The sequence below is a fragment of the Cherax quadricarinatus genome, chromosome 28, assembly GCF_038502225.1.
Source record: "Cherax quadricarinatus isolate ZL_2023a chromosome 28, ASM3850222v1, whole genome shotgun sequence".
Lineage (NCBI taxonomy): Eukaryota > Metazoa > Arthropoda > Malacostraca > Decapoda > Parastacidae > Cherax > Cherax quadricarinatus.
The window spans coordinates 20,603,637-20,622,279 of NC_091319.1; the positions used below are offsets into that span (position 1 = coordinate 20,603,637).

The following is an 18,643-nucleotide window of genomic DNA, read 5'->3' on the forward strand; positions in this document are numbered from 1 at the left end:
CCCTTTATCATCATCTAGGGCTCTGATAGCAAAAGTATACATTCTGTCAACCCTTACCTTCTCTGTGCTTACTCGTTTACTTTTCTATATCCTAGGGGCCTGCGCGTCCATGCACGTTTATCCTTTATGTGGTAACAGGAACAGAGCTACGCTTGTGGTGAAGCGTCTCTTCTTAAATGTATTTTAAAACGTTGCAATAGTTGTTGCACACACAACCCCCTTCCCCTCTTCCTGGAGCTCATTCCACAAGTCAGCTACTTTAATTGTAAATAAATACTTCCTGCACAGTCTTGACACCGCTCCTTCCGCAACTTGCGAGTGTCCTCCTGTCCTCCATGCTGCTAACTCTGAAACATCCCCTTACCCCCTGTCACGTCTCGTAGCCTCTCATGAACTAATTGGTGGCAATCATCATCCTTCTTCCAATGAAACTAAAGCTGCAACGAACCCACAAGCAGAACACAAACGGTGTACCCCCAACAGTGTAGATAAGAAACGGTGTATAACAAGTTTTTATTGGGAACAACGTTTCCATCTACACAGAGCGTTATCACGTCATTATAAAGGTTTACACAAAGCAAAATTTTCTGATAAGAAAGCTTGGTTTGAAATCATAGTCTATTCCTCACAAATGATTGAAGCGTCGTATAGTTTCCATCTCCAATTTGCTGATGGAAGATGGGCGGGGTTTCGGTCGGTTCTGGACCCTAATTACGTCACCACTATATTAAAACGCCCAGTTTTTGTTTCCAAACTTGTGGGTTATTGTGAATTATTTCGTACAGCACCTGGTGAATGAAAGGCAATGAAGTTTGATCTAAGAAAGTAGTCCTACTTTCAACCCAAGACCCTTCACCGGCATCAAAGCCCTTCTCTTGAGAGGTATGACTTTTGCTCTTTATGAGACCGTTTTGTCGATCTTCATCAAAGGTCATTTTTTTTTTTAATTTCAGAATTAACTTCATAAATAATCCACACTCAGATGAAACTTGAAGTAATGCCTCAGTCGGCACTGGGGCATTTTTAAATCAAATGAATTGTCCAGGGCTTCGAAATGCATCAACAATTATCGATTCCATAAATATTTACCACAACTAAGGTTAGACTGATTAGGTTAGGTTAGGGTGGGTCTGGCTGTGCGGCTAAAGTACTGCATACTTTGATGCAGATTGCGCAGGTTCGAATCCTGCTATGGCCAGAGATGTTTGTAAATAATTTCGCCGGTATGTACGTATGTGTGTGTGTGTGTGTGTGTGTGTGTTAGTTAAAGGTTTAAGTAGGTACGTAAGAGTGTCACTTAGCTATACTGACTTAGTGATTACTCAATTTACTAAATGTGAAATCTGAATTTTTACGATTATTAAACTGTCATTCTTCACATTCCACTTTATGCTTGAACTTCGATTTAATTATTTTTGCATCCACAATTTCAAAACCTAAAATCCTCTGGACAAATTTTCAACTTCAATTTTCTATTGTAACCAAGGAAAAGCTATATTCCGCAGCAAAAACTAAAAAATATCACGTCTGCTCAAGGCCAACTTATCTGAACTGCCAAATCCAAATCCCATTCAGTTCAAACTACGTTAGGCTTTTTTCCCCTTTGCACAAAATAACACAATCACTAATGCAATAACCGCTCCCATAGAATATTTCTCGTCATAAATTATCGCTAAACTCTGAGCCCGCGGGAATGCAAATACTACCGCATCGGTACTATGGGATGCTGAGATATATGTGTTATCACTTAATATAGAAGAGCTGCAGGTGGTGAAAGAGCTATACGGGAATCACAACGTACTAAAAACATGTATTCACATTTTAGTGTTAAAAAACTGTATATCACTATCTTCCAGTGTAGAAGAGGTCTTATCAGTGTCCTGAGATTTTAAAAAAATGACCATACTCTATAATGCCAAAAAAATTCTTAAGAGGTGCAGGAGGAGTTTTTCAAATCCTGGTGGATTAAAAATACGTGTCTGTGCGTCCTTGGGTGTACTTTGATGCACCTCATACCCGTGTTGTAGGATGGAAGAATCAGTGGAATGATGGATTCGTGTCCAGGGAAGAATATAAGTGACTTGGGGAAAATACGTCTGCGTTACATCTTGACGCAGAAGGAGTGTCATCTGCGTCACAGGGTGTAAGGAGTAAGTGAAGCTGTGTCCAGGGAAGGAAGGGGTGTAGTCGCCTGTGTGAAGAACAAAGACTTAAGACTCGTCGAGGTCACGAGGGAGCCTTGGGATACTTCCGGTGGCGGAGGCGGTGGAGGCGACGACGGAGGCGGCAGTGATGGTTTAATGGTGTAGTGGTATCGTGGTGGAGGAGGTAGGTGTCTAGTGGTGGTAGGTGTCTAGTGGTGGTGGTAGGTGTCTAGTGGTGGTGGTAGGTGTCTAGTGGTGGTGGTAGGTGTCTAGTGGTGGTGGTAGGTGTCTAGTGGTGGTGGTGGTAGGGGTCTAGCCGTGGCGGTGGTAGGGGTCTAGCCGTGGCGGTGGTAGGGGTCTAGCCGTGGCGGTGGTAGGGGTCTAGTCGTGGCGGTGGTAGGGGTCTAGTCGTTGTGGTGGTAGGGGGTCTAGTCGTTGTGGTGGTAGGGGGTCTAGTCGTTGTGGTGGTAGGGGGTCTAGTTGTGGTGGTAGGGGGTCTAGTCGTTGTGGTGGTAGGGGGTCTAGTCGTGGTGGTGATGGAGGTGTAGTGGTGGTGTTTTAGTGGTGCTGGCAGTGTAGTGGAGGAACTGGTCCCAAACCTGCTCCCCGAAATTTCTACTTATGAAAACAAGTCTTGGCAAGGGAGCAGGGGAAAAATGAGTACACAGAGAGAACTCAGCAAATGTTATGGAATCACGACTATTCTAGCCGTTTCCAAGAGGAAATTCGACAGATTCCTCAAACAGTTCCCGATCAGCCAGGTTCTGCATACGCTGGAGTGCGCGCGGAGGGCACTGACAGTTTGACCTATCATACCAGCAACAAGGAGGCCTTGTCTGGGACCTGGCCGTGGGGCAGTGACCTCCGGAAGCGGCTCCAGGTATGAATCGTGTTAAGAAAAACTAAAATGAAACTAAGGTGATACCGAGACAAAGATGAAGAAATCTGAACAGTTTACACCCAGACCTCAGATTTGTACAAGTCGCAGTAGTCATTAGTCAAGCTTGGCGCAGCAAGCATTCTTTACATCTGCTCCGACCTCAAACCAGTGTTCAGTGTGTATGCACATGATTCCTGCTGCATCAGTCGCCCAGCTAGCCACACATGATAAAGTTCATTATGTACAAGTTAACCAGTGGGCGCTAAGCCATCTACTGTATTGTAAGCAATTTATCGCACTCTACTATTTGATAGAATTTCATTCCCTCTGATAAAAATAAAATGCCCATATTTTTTTTTCAGACATTACCTTATGGAGAACAAAAATTAGTCACATTGTCACCTAGACATACTGCCCAGTACTCGAAAAATACTACATAAGTGTTGTCAGCCTTCAAGATACATTACTGTATGCTCACCTGGAAAGAACCCATGCTTTTGTTTTACGTTTCATGCATTGCATTTCCTTGGTACTCCTATTGTTTACATGCATTTCTTTGTTTGGTAGCCTATAGCAGTCACTATTTGCCAGGCCATGATGCTAAGAACATGTGATCACAGTACCAGTTCTTCCTAATTCGTCCTCACACCAAAACCACGTTTTGTTTGATATTTTTACCGTCTGTTTTCTTTGTATTATGTTAAGTTAAATTATGTTGCATTAATTGAAATAAATATTGACTTAACAGCATGTGCAGAACCTGTGATCATCTGACTGATGCCCATGTGAAGTACATACACCTAACCTGTATAGATAAATATATAACTAATAGTCAGTCAAATTGCTTTAACGGCTGGGAAATGTCTGGCAGTGGGCTGGCACCTAAAAAAATTTAAGACTGTCAAGAACAAGACGTTCTTTATGTACGGGTTTTGGATCGGCCAAAGCTGACCTAATCGTATAGTGATACCAATCCTCGCGTAGGTTTGATGTTCTGGGACGTATCTTGACGTTAGTGTGTGTGTGTGTGTGCTGCGAGAGCTGCCTGTACCAGCAGTGTTTGATATCATCGGTCAACTTCCGCTTTGTGTTTTACCCAGCCATTGTCATCTTATGTTGACATCAACCTGTGATGCCTTATGCCAGTTGATGACATAAGACGTCACAGCACATGTGCCTACACCAGTTGCAGGTCTCATCCGGGAGTGAGGGAAAGTCGGAAACACTTGCCCAGAGGTGCCAAGCTTGGGGAGAGCTAGAGGGCACCACCAGTCTTGGGCCTTTGACGAGAAATAAGCCAGTGGGCAGGACTTGCATGTGACACTATTTTGAGAGCAGTCTCCCAATTATTTAAATATAATTAAATATTTTATACAAATATTACAGCATATATATAAGCATATTCAGTCAACTTCTGTTCGGTCTTTCAAAGTTATCACATCGTATAATTAACCAATTCTTATGAATCGATGACTGTAACAATAATGAGTACAATAAACATTATTAGAAGCTTTCAGTGAGATTAAAACCGTTTATAATGCCTCATAATGGTAATGTTCTCGCCTTCTAGGATAATTAATAAAAATTATCTCTTACTTATAAGTTAATTGTATAACATACTGGTATTAGAAGCTTTCAGTGAAATTATGTTTGCAATTATGTTTTATTAATAATGCTTTGTCACTGATTAACGATAATTATTCAATGCTGCCAAAGAAAAATCCATCTGAGTGTTGTAGTGTTTTAGTCAATAGTCCCTTCAAAGGGGTTCCTTAATGCTGGTTAAGGGCTCTTAATCCAAGAAGCGCAGTTACCCTTCCCTTCCTTGCCAAAACTGATCAGATCTCATTCCCAGGCGCCGTGAAAATACCTCTTCCCCAAAAAAAAAAAAAAAAAAAAAAAAAAAAAAAATGTTAAAAAGATCCTGTGTCCATTCTGACATAATACGTACTTCCCTAACCAGAACTAATGTATGTAACTAATAATGTAAGCTTAAACACTTAAAAATACATCTTCGGAAGTGTTTTCATATTTCTAAATAACTATCATTCTTTATTTTTAACAGGTATTCATGACTGTGGCATGCTAAAGCACTTAGCACTTTATTTCCAACACTTATCCATAGTCTCGACTCATCCTAGATTAACCCGGGGTCTTTCGGCTGCGTGCTGCAGTGGCTACCATTCAGTTTCGAGCTGCCTTGACCCATGCACATAACTATACGTCAGCATCTCCCACAATGAATTATGTTAATGAATGTCAATAGATGCTTTGATACACTGGTACACTCATTCACTAGCACAACTGAACATATGAAGTATGTCGATGAACACTTCCAAAGACTGGCGTGGCATAGCAGCTACCAAGCCTTGGTGAAGGACTCTTGATCCAAGGACTTGGAGCTGCCCTCCCAGTGGATGAAACTTGATTGCCTCCCATTCCCAAGGTGCTACATGACCTCACTGAGTTTAGCGCTTCCCTATCAATATAATCATACAAGCTGGTGCAGTCTGCTAGTAACAACTGACCGCGTCAGATGCTGCCATATTCACGGTATTGATTACCCTAGGTTAAAGACACCGTGAAGTATTATTATTAGCAGCAGCAGTAGTAGTAGTAGTAGTAGTATTACTTAACGAGGAGCGCTAAAAAACATGAATTTACATTGCCACCGATGTCATCCGATTAATGTGAACTTCAGGAGATACGTTCCCATGCGTGTGCGATGTGTTCGGATTTTTAACCCGGAGGGTTTGCTATCCAGGATAATCCAATGAAGTATGTGCGTCATCGAGGACTGTCTTATTTCCATTGGGGTCCTTCAATTTTGTTTCCCAGGATGCGACCCCCACAAGTCGACTAACACCCAGGTACCTACTTACTGCTAGGTGAACAGGACAGGTGTATTTTAACATACCCAACGTTTTCACCCAGGCCAGGGATTGAACCACGGACACTGAGGCAAGTGCGTTGCCAACCGAGCCACAAGTTACCATTTTGTCCTAGGCACATGACGATTAGACACTAGACCTATTGTATATGCGTGCGCGCGCGCGCGTGTGTGTGTGTGTGTGTGTGTGTGTGTGTGTGTGTGTGTGTGTGTGTGTGTGTGTGTGTGTGTGTGTGTGTGTGTGTGTGTGTGTGTATGTGTGTGTATGTGTGTGTGTGTGTGTGTGTGTGTGTGTGTGTGTGTGTGTGTGCGTGCGTGCGCGCGTGCGCACGCGCGCACGCACACACACACACACACACACACACACACACACACACACACACACACACACACACACACACACACACACACACACACACACACACACACACACATACACACACACACACATACACACACACACATACACACACATACACACACACACACACACACATACACACACACTATTCCTATATATAAAAGTGACGAGTCTAAGCAAGAATAATGAGGTCGTTGCTAGTAATAGTGTTTATGCGTGTCACCGTCTCTATGGCAAGGAAGTGGTAGCTGTGGAAGTACAAACTCATTTAAGGAGTTTTGAAAACTATACAGATTATTGGTCCCAATTTTATTTTTTAGTGTGTTCTGCACATTTATTCCACCTCATTCATAAACACACTAATATACAATAAAGTTTAACAATACTGTTTTACATATCGTTTACGTTAATGAACAGACTTCTAGCCAGTTACAAACATGTATCGACGACATTTAATGTCAACTTTATTAAATCAACAATTTCTCCACTATTATTATTATTATTATTATTATAAAAAAAAGCGCTAAACCTACTAGAGTCATAACAGTTTTTCAGTGCAACGAAATTATTAATAAATTTCCAGTACTGGTGGTGTATCAAGATCCCCCAGAGTATCCTTCACAAGTGTGTAAAAATGAACGCAGACAAACACTTACACATCTTCACTTTAAAACTTCAACATTTGCTGGTCTCACTCATTAATATTTACTTAAGGTTTGTATCCAAACTCAAATATTTGCAGGATACTTTCAGTTGTTCAGGGATATGTAGTAGCCTTGAATAATACTTTTAGCAAAAGAATAGTCTAGAAAACTGAACTGATAAACGAACATCCCTAACAAACATCTTACCTAAACTAGCCTACACAATATCCTATTCTCCCTACATCATCTCTTTAACTGAAGTAAATTAATCATTCTCAATGCAGTTTACTTATAGCCCAAACGAACTATTCTCATTCAAGCTACCTGATTACATATGAAATAAATCCTCCCCAAACTTTTCTAGCAGCTTACAATCTACACTAGTATTTCTAAGAGAAACTAGTCACTATATTAAATGCTGTTTAAGGGGGCAGCCGGGTCAGCCGTTTCAGCCGTTTTTATTTTTCAACCGATTTCTTTTATTTTTGGTGTACTTTTAGAGGTGCATATGTAGAAGAATGTGACAAAGTTTCAGTATGATTGGCCAACAAACAAAAGAGAAAAAAATATTAACAATGTTGATATATGGCAGCATGACACGACAAATTGGCACTACGAGTGGCACTTCCGACAATCCCAACTGTTAGAATACATCTAGCACGACTAGTATTTCTAAGAGAAACCTGTCACTATATTAAATGCTGTTTAACTTGCTGTGTTCTAAACAAGCTGTTCTTAATCCAGCCTAGTATAAGCTAAACGAAAATTTCCTCTTTTATTCTTCCTTCATGATACATTTAACTTACGAATTGATCTTATCTAAACTTATTAATCTATTAATGTAGGCTACGGATAATAAAAAAATTTCCTAGCATAAACTCCCAGTCTAACCCTATCTTTTTAACGTCATAAATTCAAATGATAGCAAACCAAATTGTGAATTATCGTTGGAGATATTTGTTCTGTTAACGGAGTGATCTTAAATTCAATATATAATGATGATCAATATGTACTTTAATTCCCAGTGTTTTTATTTAAATTCTTCAGTATTAAATGCGGTATGAAATCGGGATGAGTGTTTGTATATGTATGTATATATGTACAAAGTTTCCCAAAGTATGACAAAGCTGTCAATCTATTGTATTTTTGATCACTGAAATTTACACATTTTCTTCAGATTAATTCATGGGGTTTATAGTCATAAATACAAGCGAATGAATATAGTCGTTCGCCAAAAACCTGACTCGGAAGGGTAAAAAGACATTGGTAGGAGAGGATCCTTTTCATAAGTTTCATAAGAACGAAGGAATACTGCAGTAGGCCTACTGTCCCGTGTTAAGCAAGTCCAATTCACATCCACAACCAGTCGAACTTATATTTAAAGCTACCCAAAGTTCTCTCTTCAATGAAGCTACCTGGGAGTTTGTTCCACTCATCTACAACTCTACTGCCAGACCAGTACTTAGAAATATCCTTTCTAAAACTGTATTTCTCCAATTTGAATCTATTGCTGTGATTCTTGTATTGGTTAGCTATTTTCAACCCGCTATGCGTATCCCTTTCATTTATTCCTCTTCCATTTGTACACTCCAATTTTATTTCCCCTAATTCTACACATTTCCAAAAAGTAAAAGTTCAGTCCCTTTATCCTGTTTTCATATGAAAGCTTCTTAATATATGGAAACAATTTCGTCATCTTTCTCTGTATATTTCTGTCCATCCTCTAACACAGAGACTAAAAATGAGCAGTATAATCTAAATGAGGGCTCACCAGTACAATCTTTGTACTTATATTATTTACGCTTGCTAATATGAAGCCAAGAATTCTATTACCTTCATTGCAAACGCTATGCACTGTTGTCTTGGCTTGAAATTTCTGCTAACCAGAACTCTCAAGATCTTTTTCGCATTCGCTTTGACATGATCTACATTGTTTAGATTATAAACGCCTAAGTATTTCCTATTCCTATTAATAGAACTTTGCATTTGTCTGCATTGAGCTGCAGCTACCATTTCTCTGACCACATCAACTTATCCATGTCATCCCGTAACTTTTCAATGTGCACATCACAAATAATTTGACGACCTATTTCAGTGTCATAAGTAAGCTTACTCATGTCGCTATTTATTCCCTCATCAATATCGTTCATGTAGATTGTGAATAAGGGTCCCAACACTGACCCTAGGCCCGAGTCTGGGTTTTATCAAGTACTTGATAAATTATAATCAAAACAAATCTCTAAACCTACTAGGGTCATACAAAGTAATTGTTAAAACCCATCTTTGGGCGAAACGTTATATTAAGGGATCCCCTGTTACAAGTGTTTATTCGTACTTGTCGGCTTCTGTCACGGTCTACCAGCCTGACTCAGGGATCATACATCTGTTATCGGAGACCCCGAGCTTACATTAATGAACCCATACGGGTTTTGGGCTTAAAAAACGTAAATGAGCGTAACAAACACTGAAGGCAGCAACATTATTACATCCGTGGGGGATAGGTACCGCTAAACCCGTAGGGGGGGGAGGTTTCACACCGCGTCTGGCGGAATGGCAAGCAGTACGGCTTGTTCCAGTGAAAGTAAGGACAGGTTCAACAGCATCATGGAGCTCCCCTTGAACTAAACATATTTGAGAGCAACGTAAGAAATTTTTTCTTCAGAATATGAATATATTGGTATACAATACCGATAATTAAATAAGACACACTGCAACAGTCAAATACAGAGTAGTCTGATAAAGCCTACAAGGTAGGCGAAACGTCTCGAAATAAAGAAACCTAACTGCTGCACGTATCTTAATTATCTCCTCAGGGTATTCCTCACAGGGAAGGTTTCCTCTGAGGAATATCCCAGTGGATACCTTCCCTGTGAGGGATCCCCTGAGGGATCTCACGTGCCGCCTTACCTTACTGACGTCTGGCTTCTCCAACTTGTTCCTCTCATCAGCACCTTCTTTAGGGTCCTCCTGCCTTCGCAAGCCGTCTATCAAAATTAGTTATTTTCATCAGTAACTGGGACTTAGTAAGAGTACACACACTATAAAAGAAGCTCAGTAAGAGTACACACACCGCACAAAATAACAAATTAGAGTGGAGGTGTGGCCGTGACGACCTCTTCGTGTCAACACTCAACACCTCTGGTGGGAAAAAGCAAAAACAAATGACATACATGACCTGAAACTCCAGTTGAATAACTTTGTGAATGTTTATAACGAATAAAAAAAATGTGAAAATGTGTTTTATTTACGTGGTAATAAGGAAGTATAAATTAGTAAGCGATATTGTGGTCGTGAAGTGAATTTAACCTTATTATAACAAGCGCAATTTATTTTAGCCTAATCCAACTAAATATATTTTAGATACGTTTACAATAATTTAATGTTAAACAAACGCAATGAAATATATTTTTTTTCGTTAGGTTAAGAATGATTTTTGGGAAATTATTGCATACACAAATTTTCGCTTGTCTTAAATGACAAGATGAACGTTGCTAATTAAGCCAAGATCGCAAGTTTTACATATTCATATATATATATATATATATATATATATATATATATATATATATATATATATATATATATATATATATATATATATATATAGATAGATAGATAGATATACGATGAAAACATCATTAAAGACGGGAGACTACGAGCATAGCTCTGCCCCTGTAGCTACAAATAGGTAATTATATCAAGGCCTCAATATGCTGACGTCTTCAACCCTCCCATCCTGCCTTTATCATGTGGACGGACAAAGAGTGAAAGAGAACTGAAAGATTGTTTTAATTATTGATTGTTTTGCAACAGGAAGAACTAAATAACGAGACAAACTATAATTGCGTATCCCAGGTGTAACTTTAAGGGCAAGAAGTGTAACTTGTATCCTATCTTGATGTGGTTGTCTATTTGTTTTCCTCCGATATTTTCGTTTTATAACTTGAGAATGCCTCAGCCGATCGGTTTCATATTGTCAACGCTGATGAACTACAGCTATTGGAACTACTACAATGTGCAATATTGTATAGGCCAATCTACCATTTCTACTACTATTGCTTCTGTTATTTCTTCTTCTACTACTACTTCTGCTACTACAACTATAGCTTCTACTACTACTTTATTACTACACCCATATTACTACTACTAAGTTTCCTTATCCAGTTCTTCGGTCTTTCTCTTGTTTTTACCGATCAGACGTGACCACTACTACTACTAACTCTTAATACTGTTACTGCCTAATTTCCACTATTACTACTATCTCTGCTACTGTCTGTACTACTACTTCTATTTCTGCCGCTTTTCTCTGTCATCTTCCAACATTACTACCACTACCTCTACCTCCACTACTGCTACTTCCACCACCACTCCCTTCTTCCTCCGTTACTTCTAGTATAGTGGATATTCTGGCTTTCTCTACTTTTCGAGTCACTGTGATTTGTCAATGGTCCAAGACGGGCAGAAACGTCATCATAAGTTTCTTCTCTTAAATGCTATTTATTTATTGTTCCAGCCTGGGTATAGTGACTTGTGTTACTCTTTCCAGTGTAGCCTAGTTAGAAGACTAGGATTGTTATTGGAATGTGTAGGTGCCAATTTGCTAGTTTATTTTTAAAGTGATATGATATATTTATGTGAAATGACTTGAGTACGCATCGTCTGAACGGCTTCAAAATTCGTCTGAACGGCTTCAATCTTTGTCTGAACGGCTTCAATCTTTGTCTGAACGGCTTCAGGCTTTTGAACAGATTCAATCTCCTGAACGGTTTCAATTTTCTGAACATCTTCAACATTCTTCTGAACGGCTTCAGTCTTCTTCTGAATGGCTTCAACCTTCTTCTGAACGGCTTTAATCTTTAATCATTAATGCATCTTATGAAAGACTGATACATTTCAGGTTTAGGTTCTGTAAGTGAAAATTTACTAATAAAATTAGAATTGTTCGATTCTGTGGGTTGCGTAAGTTTTAATTTGAGAAATTAAATTAAATTAATTTCTGTGCAGTAACTGAAGACTGCCTTTTCTGATCCGCTTGCAACCTTAGTCGCTGGTGTCTACCTGGAGGGTGTTTCGGAAGGCAATACCCCAGCGGCCCAGTTCTTGACCTGGTGTATCTAACTTTGAGAAAGTGTTCTGCATTAGTGTCGGACTGTATAGGTGCCAATTTGCACAGTGATATCTGCACAGTGTGCTAACTTATAATTGCACAGTGGACACGCAGTGTGTGACTGCCATTCTGTGTACAATGGTTACACTGTGGGAACACCCACTCTGTTCTGCCTCTCAATTTTATTTGAGAGTAACACTGCGGGAACATCCGGAGTGTTGCTACATTATTCTATATACTACAGTAGTTATTCCGGGGAAACAACTGCAGTGTGTTCCGACCCTATTATATATTATAGTTACCATTGAGCCATGGGGCTTAAATAAGGTTTCACAGACACCACCCCTGAGACTGCATTAGTAGTCACCAGCTGTGACCTTACTGTTCCTTCCTACAGAGCCCCAGAAGCTTTCATGGTACATCTCTTCTCATACCCATCAAAACCAGTTAATAAACACAAGATACAGTAAGTCAGAACGAACGACTGTCAATAAAGCTACGCTGGACCTGTTGCCTGTCAGGACCACGGTTTGAGTCCCCCCATTCTGTGTGTGTGTGTGTGTACTCAACTAATTGTGCTCACCTAATTGTGGTTGCAGGGGTCGATTCATAGCACCTGGCTCCGCCTCTTCACTGGGCGCTACTAGGTTCACTCTCTCCCTGCACCATGAGCATTAACATACCTCTTCTTAAAGCTATATATGGGTCCTGCCTCCTCTACATCACTCGAGACTATTCCACTTCCTGACAACTTTATGACTGAATACTTCCTAACATCCCTTTGATTCATCTGAGTCTTCAACTTCCACTTCTGACCCTTGTTGCTGTGTCTCATCTCTAGAACATCCTGTCTCTGTCCACCTTGTCAATTCCTCTCACTATTTTATATTTCGTTATCATGTTCCTCCTCTCTCATGTCCTCCAGTGTCGTCAGGTTGATTTCCCTTAACCTCTCCTCGCAGGACACGCCCCTTAGGTCCAGGACCAATCTCGTTGCAAACCTTGGCACTTTCTCTAAATTCTTGACGTGCTTGACCAGGTGTGGGTTCCAAACTGGTGTTGTATACCCCAGTATGGGCCTAATGTACACGGTGTACAGAGTCCTGAACGACTCCTTAGTGAGGTGTCGGAACGCTATTCTTAGGTTTGCCACGCGCCCACATGCTGCAGCAGTTATTTGGTTGATGTGCACCTCAGGAGTTGTGCTGGGTATGATACTCACCCCAAGATCCTTTTCCTTGAAGGAGGTTAGCAGTCTTTAGCCCCCTAACCCGTACTCCGTCTGCGGTCTTCTTTGTCCTTCACCTTCTTCGCGACTTTTCACTTGACTGGGTTAAACTCTAGGAGCCAGTTGTTGGACCAAGCTTGTAGCCTGTCCAGATCCCTTTGTAGTCCTACCTGATCCTCATCCGTTAAAATTCACCACATCAACTTCACACCGTCTGTGTGTGTGTGCGCGCACGTACGTGTATGTGTACTCACCTAACTGTGGTTGCAGGGGTCGATTCATAGCTCCTGGCTCCGCCTCTTCACTTGTCGCTACTAGGTCCACACTCTCCCTGTGTGTGTGTGTGTGTGTGTGTGTGTGCGTATACTCACCTATTCGTGGATGCAGAGATCGAGTCGTCGCTGTGTGTTTATGTGTGTTTGCGTGCATACAAAATAAAGTTTCCAATGAACAGGTGCAATTAAATTCACGCACAATTGAACAGTGTGTGAACCCTGCGCTCTACCACTAGGTTGTGTTGGTTACAAAAGGAAGCCAACTGTTTATCATATTTAGGTATCGTCTGCAGGTGCTATCACTAGGCGCAAATGCGACCACAGTACAAAATTTGAAAATTACCAACTAGTGCATATTGTAGAATCAAGCCTTACTGCGTCAGATTTAAACTGTAATTTGTCTAAATAATAATTTAATCTAAAATAAAATGCGTACCCATATACTTGACAATATACTTGACAATCATGTTTCCTGTTGAGCTCAAAACAATGGAATTCAAAGTATGCAACTTCCTGCGTCAGATTAACGAAGATCAGGTCATTCGTCTTTATGGTCGACTCATTATAAATCAAGCCATACTTCATCGAGTTGACAGTAAAGTCACACTTTGCTTACTCTCGTTGACTTGCTGTAATGGTATTGGTTTTTTGTTTGTGTTTATAATGGTTCCTTATCATATACGTATATATATATATATATATATATATATATATATATATATATATATATATTTTTTCTTTCAACATACCAGCCGTATCCCACCGAGGCGGGGTGGCCCAAAAGAAAAAACTAAAGTTTCTCTTTTTAAATTTAGTAATATATACAGGAGAAGGGGTTACTAGCCCCTTGCTCCCGGCATTTTAGTCGCCTCTTACAACACGCATGGCTTACGGAGGAAGAATTCTGTTCCACTTCCCCATGGAGGTAAGAGGAAATAAACAAGAACTAGAAAGAAAATAGAAGAAAACCCAGAGGGGTGTGTGTGTGTATATATATGCTTGTACATGTATGTGTAGTGTGACCTAAATGACCTATATATATATATATATATATATATATATATATATATATATATATATATATTAATATATATATATATATATATATTAATATATATATACATATATATATATACTGTTACTCCATACCTACTTTCTTATACACTTTTACTCCATCCAGATTTACGTTCGCTATATACTTGCTTCAGACCTACACACCTACATTTACTTTACACTGTTCCTCCGGATTTAGATTCGTTTATCTTACCTCTCCACTCTGTCATTTAGTTTTTCTGCTGAGGGTGCTTTCGTGGGAGGTTTCTATCTATAAAGCGACCTACTTAAAAAGCCCTCTGGTGCTGTCACTGTGTGATGCTCTCCTCTTTCGCAGTCCTTTATAAACTTGCCAGGTCAATATTACTACACCTCTAGGATAATCTGATTCCTCTTTGTGAATGCTGTATACACTTCTTACGCCAGAGCACATCTCCCTCCCTCTCTCTCTCTCTCTTACCTTCTGGTTCTCACATTACGAGAGTTGCCCCTACGCTCTTGCCAAATATAAACCCCCAGGTCATCAGATGTAGAGCAGAGATGCATTGTTGCATCGCTGTGACATGGAAGAAGAGGTGGAAAGATGTTTCACTGAGATACAGACTTGGTCGTCAAGATCACACTGGAGGGCCTTCATCGCTGATATATATAGCAGGTCGTCAAGATCACACTTGAGGGCCTTCATCATTGATATATGCAGACCTGGTCTTCAAGATCACACTGGAGATCATTCATCACTGAGATATACAGACCTGTCCTTCAGTAATAATAATAATAATAATAATAATAATAATAATAATAATAATAATAATAATAATAATAATAATAATAGTAATAATAAAGAACAAAAAGGCACAATACCGTGACTGGAACAATACACAAATAACCCACACATAGGAGGGAAATGGTCCGACTTGGACCATTAACAAAGTCACACTAATAATAATAATAATAATAATAATAATAATAACTAAAACATTAAAAACATTCTGTATTATTTCCTGATTAGTCACGGAGGATTTCTTTTTCATACAGGTTAGAGATTATTTAAAACTCATTTTAATGTTTTGTGAATATATATAGCAACTAGCTCGTCAACACTTTCTACAGCATCCTCAGTCATTGTTTCATGAGCAAGAAGATACCAACCTTTCAGAACACAAAACAATGGCCACTACACGAAGAATAATTTCTTGGAGGAAGAGTAGAAGGCTGGTGTTGCTGTATATATTGTGACATCCCCAGTAACTGGGGCGTCATGAATAAGACATATAGAGGTCAGAACAATAACTTCCTTTCCCCTCGGCAGGAGTTACTACAGGTGACGTATGGATAGTGTGACGACCAGAGCAGCAGGCGACTGGGTGTGATGACCACACCAGCAGGGAAGAGGGTGTGATGACCACACCAGCAGGGGACTGGATGTGATGACTACACTAGCTGAGGAGAGGGTGTGATGACCACACAAGCATAGCAGAGAATAAAAAAAAAAGCACAATACCGTGACTGGTATTGCGGGTTATTTGTGTATAGCAAATGTGACGACCACATCAACAGGAAAGAGGGAGGTCAGGGCATGGGAAACAGGACAAGAATGAAGACCTGCTTGATAGGATATTTCAATATCAATACGTACAGCACACTGGTATACGTATCTTACACTAGCAGAGGAGCTAAAGCTCTCTTAATTATCAGCAAAGTAAATTATTGAGAGAAGCGTCACCCGCATGTCACCCGCGTCAGGAAAGGATCAACGAAGATGGTGAGTAAGACACATGTGCAACACTTAAGTATCTTTATTTCCGAAGCACGTTGCCTACACAGTTTCGCAAGATACCAAAATGTTACACATGTGTCTTTGCTCATCAGCTTGTCGGTACTGTGTACCATTATTAGAGTGAAATCTCTCTTTATGTTGTTTGTATATTCGTCAGAGAAAATCACATGACACGGCTGTTTTTCAAAAGATGACCTGTTCTGTGGTGCCGGGTCTATGACAAACGCCTTGCCATAGTGGCAGCAGGAAACTTGTGAATGTGGAGTAGCCGTTGGCACTATGACTTGCCACGACAATAGCGACCACTGGCTTAGCCGTTCTGGACTAAGTCATCTGAATGTGAAAAATTGTCTTATTAACGGTTGCTCATATTCTTAAGTCACATCATCTAGATACCATCACGTATATTTTGCAAGAATAATCCCAGATTATATTACAGAGCTAGATTTTAATTCTCACTTCACCTCATAGTATGATTTCATAAAAGAAAGGAGCGTATCACGTTGTGTTACCATCTTTCTATTAGTTATTCCACATTTCATCCGTAGTGACAACACCGGCAGTGATAACATCCGTAGGAACACCACCCGCGTTATAACACCCGCAGTAACAACACCCGCGTGATAACACCCGCAGTAACAACACCCACACTAACCCCCAATGGCTACTCTCAGTGGCTCGCCAGCAAAACATGGTTTCTAGCTTACTGAAATTATTAACAGACAATAAAAATGCACTGCTGATATCACTTGTGCTACGACCTTCATAGCGTTCCCAGCATCCTAATGCAAGCTCATGACCGTATACTCCTGTCTTGTGTTGTTCCTTGTTAGTGTTTTATTATACTGTTTCTGTCTGTGTACTCCTGTCTTGTGTTGTTCCCTGCTAGTGTTTTATTATACTGTTTCTGTCTGTGTACTCCTGTCTTGTGTTGTTCCCTGCTAGTGTTTTATTATACTGTTTCTGTCTGTGTACTCCTGTCTTGTGTTGTTCCCTGCTAGTGTTTTATTATACTGTTTCTGCCTGTGTACTCCTGTCTTGTGTTGTTCCCTGTTAGTGTTTTATTATATCGCTCCTGCCTGTGTACTTCTGTCTAGTGTTGTTCCCTGTAAGTGTTGTATTATACTGCTCCTGCATGCACTCCTGTCTTGTGTTGTTACCTGCTAGTGTTGCAGCATACCTTGCTAATGTTCCATTACACTTGTATTGTTCCGTGCCAGGGACGTATTATACAGCTCCTGTTTGTTTACTCATGTCTTATTGAAGAATTAAACACAGGTGCAACACTTGGGCATCTTTATTGGCGAAACGTTTCGCGTGCACAACTGCCTTCTTCAGTCGAATACAAACGAATATAACACAGGAAGCAGTAGAAATAGTTTTGACGTGATCATTTCGCCAGCCTTGGTGGGAGGGGGTCAGTCCTTGAAGCCTAAACAATAGCCATGTAACCAGACCTTATTTACTAGAGCAGAAGTGAGATGAAGCAGCTGCAGTGACGTCATAGGTGAGAGAGGCCCACTAATATAAGTTGCTAAACAATAATAAGATGCTTGACTGACGCAGCAACACCGTCGTATCTCGGTACAGGGGAAGTCTTATGTAACACCATGGTATCTTGGTGCAGGGGAAGTCTTATGTAATACCATGGTATCTCGGTACAGGGGAAGTCTTATGTAACACCATGGTATCTTGGTACAGGGGAAGTCTTATGTAACACCATGGTATCTCGGTACAGGGGAAGTCTTATGTAACACCATGGTATCTCGGTACAGGGGAAGTCTTATGAAACACCATGGTATCTTGGTACAGGGGAAGTCTTATGTAACACCATGGTATCTCGGTACAGGGGAAGTCTTATGTAACACCATGGTATCTCGGTACAGGGGAAGTCTTATGTAACACCATGGTATCTTGGTACAGGGGAAGTCTTACGTAACACCATGGTATCTTGGTACAGGGGAAGTCTTATGTAACACCATGGTATCTTGGTACAGGGGAAGTCTTATGTAACACCATGGTATCTTGGTACAGGGGAAGTCTTATGTAACACCATGGTATCTCGGTACAGGGGAAGTCTTATGTAACACCATGGTATCTTGGTACAGGGGAAGTCTTATGTAACACCATGGTATCTCGGTACAGGGGAAGTCTTATGTAACACCATGGTATCTCGGTACAGGGGAAGTCTTATGTAACACCATGGTATAATGGTACAGGAACACTATGGTATATTGGTACAGGAACACCATGGTATCTTGTTACAGGAACATCTTAGTACAGG

At 40.4% G+C, this 18,643-nt stretch overlaps 1 protein-coding gene across 1 annotated transcript in view; it reads right to left on the reverse strand.

Annotated features, from left to right (window-relative positions):
* Positions 1-10,009, reverse strand: part of aop (anterior open) — a 399,666-nt gene extending 389,657 nt beyond the window's left edge. The window contains exon 1 of the mRNA XM_070089453.1: positions 9,827-10,009. The gene's annotated coding sequence lies outside the window, so the exon portion shown is untranslated. The remainder of the gene's footprint in view (positions 1-9,826) is intronic.
* Positions 10,010-18,643: the final 8,634 nt, after the last annotated feature.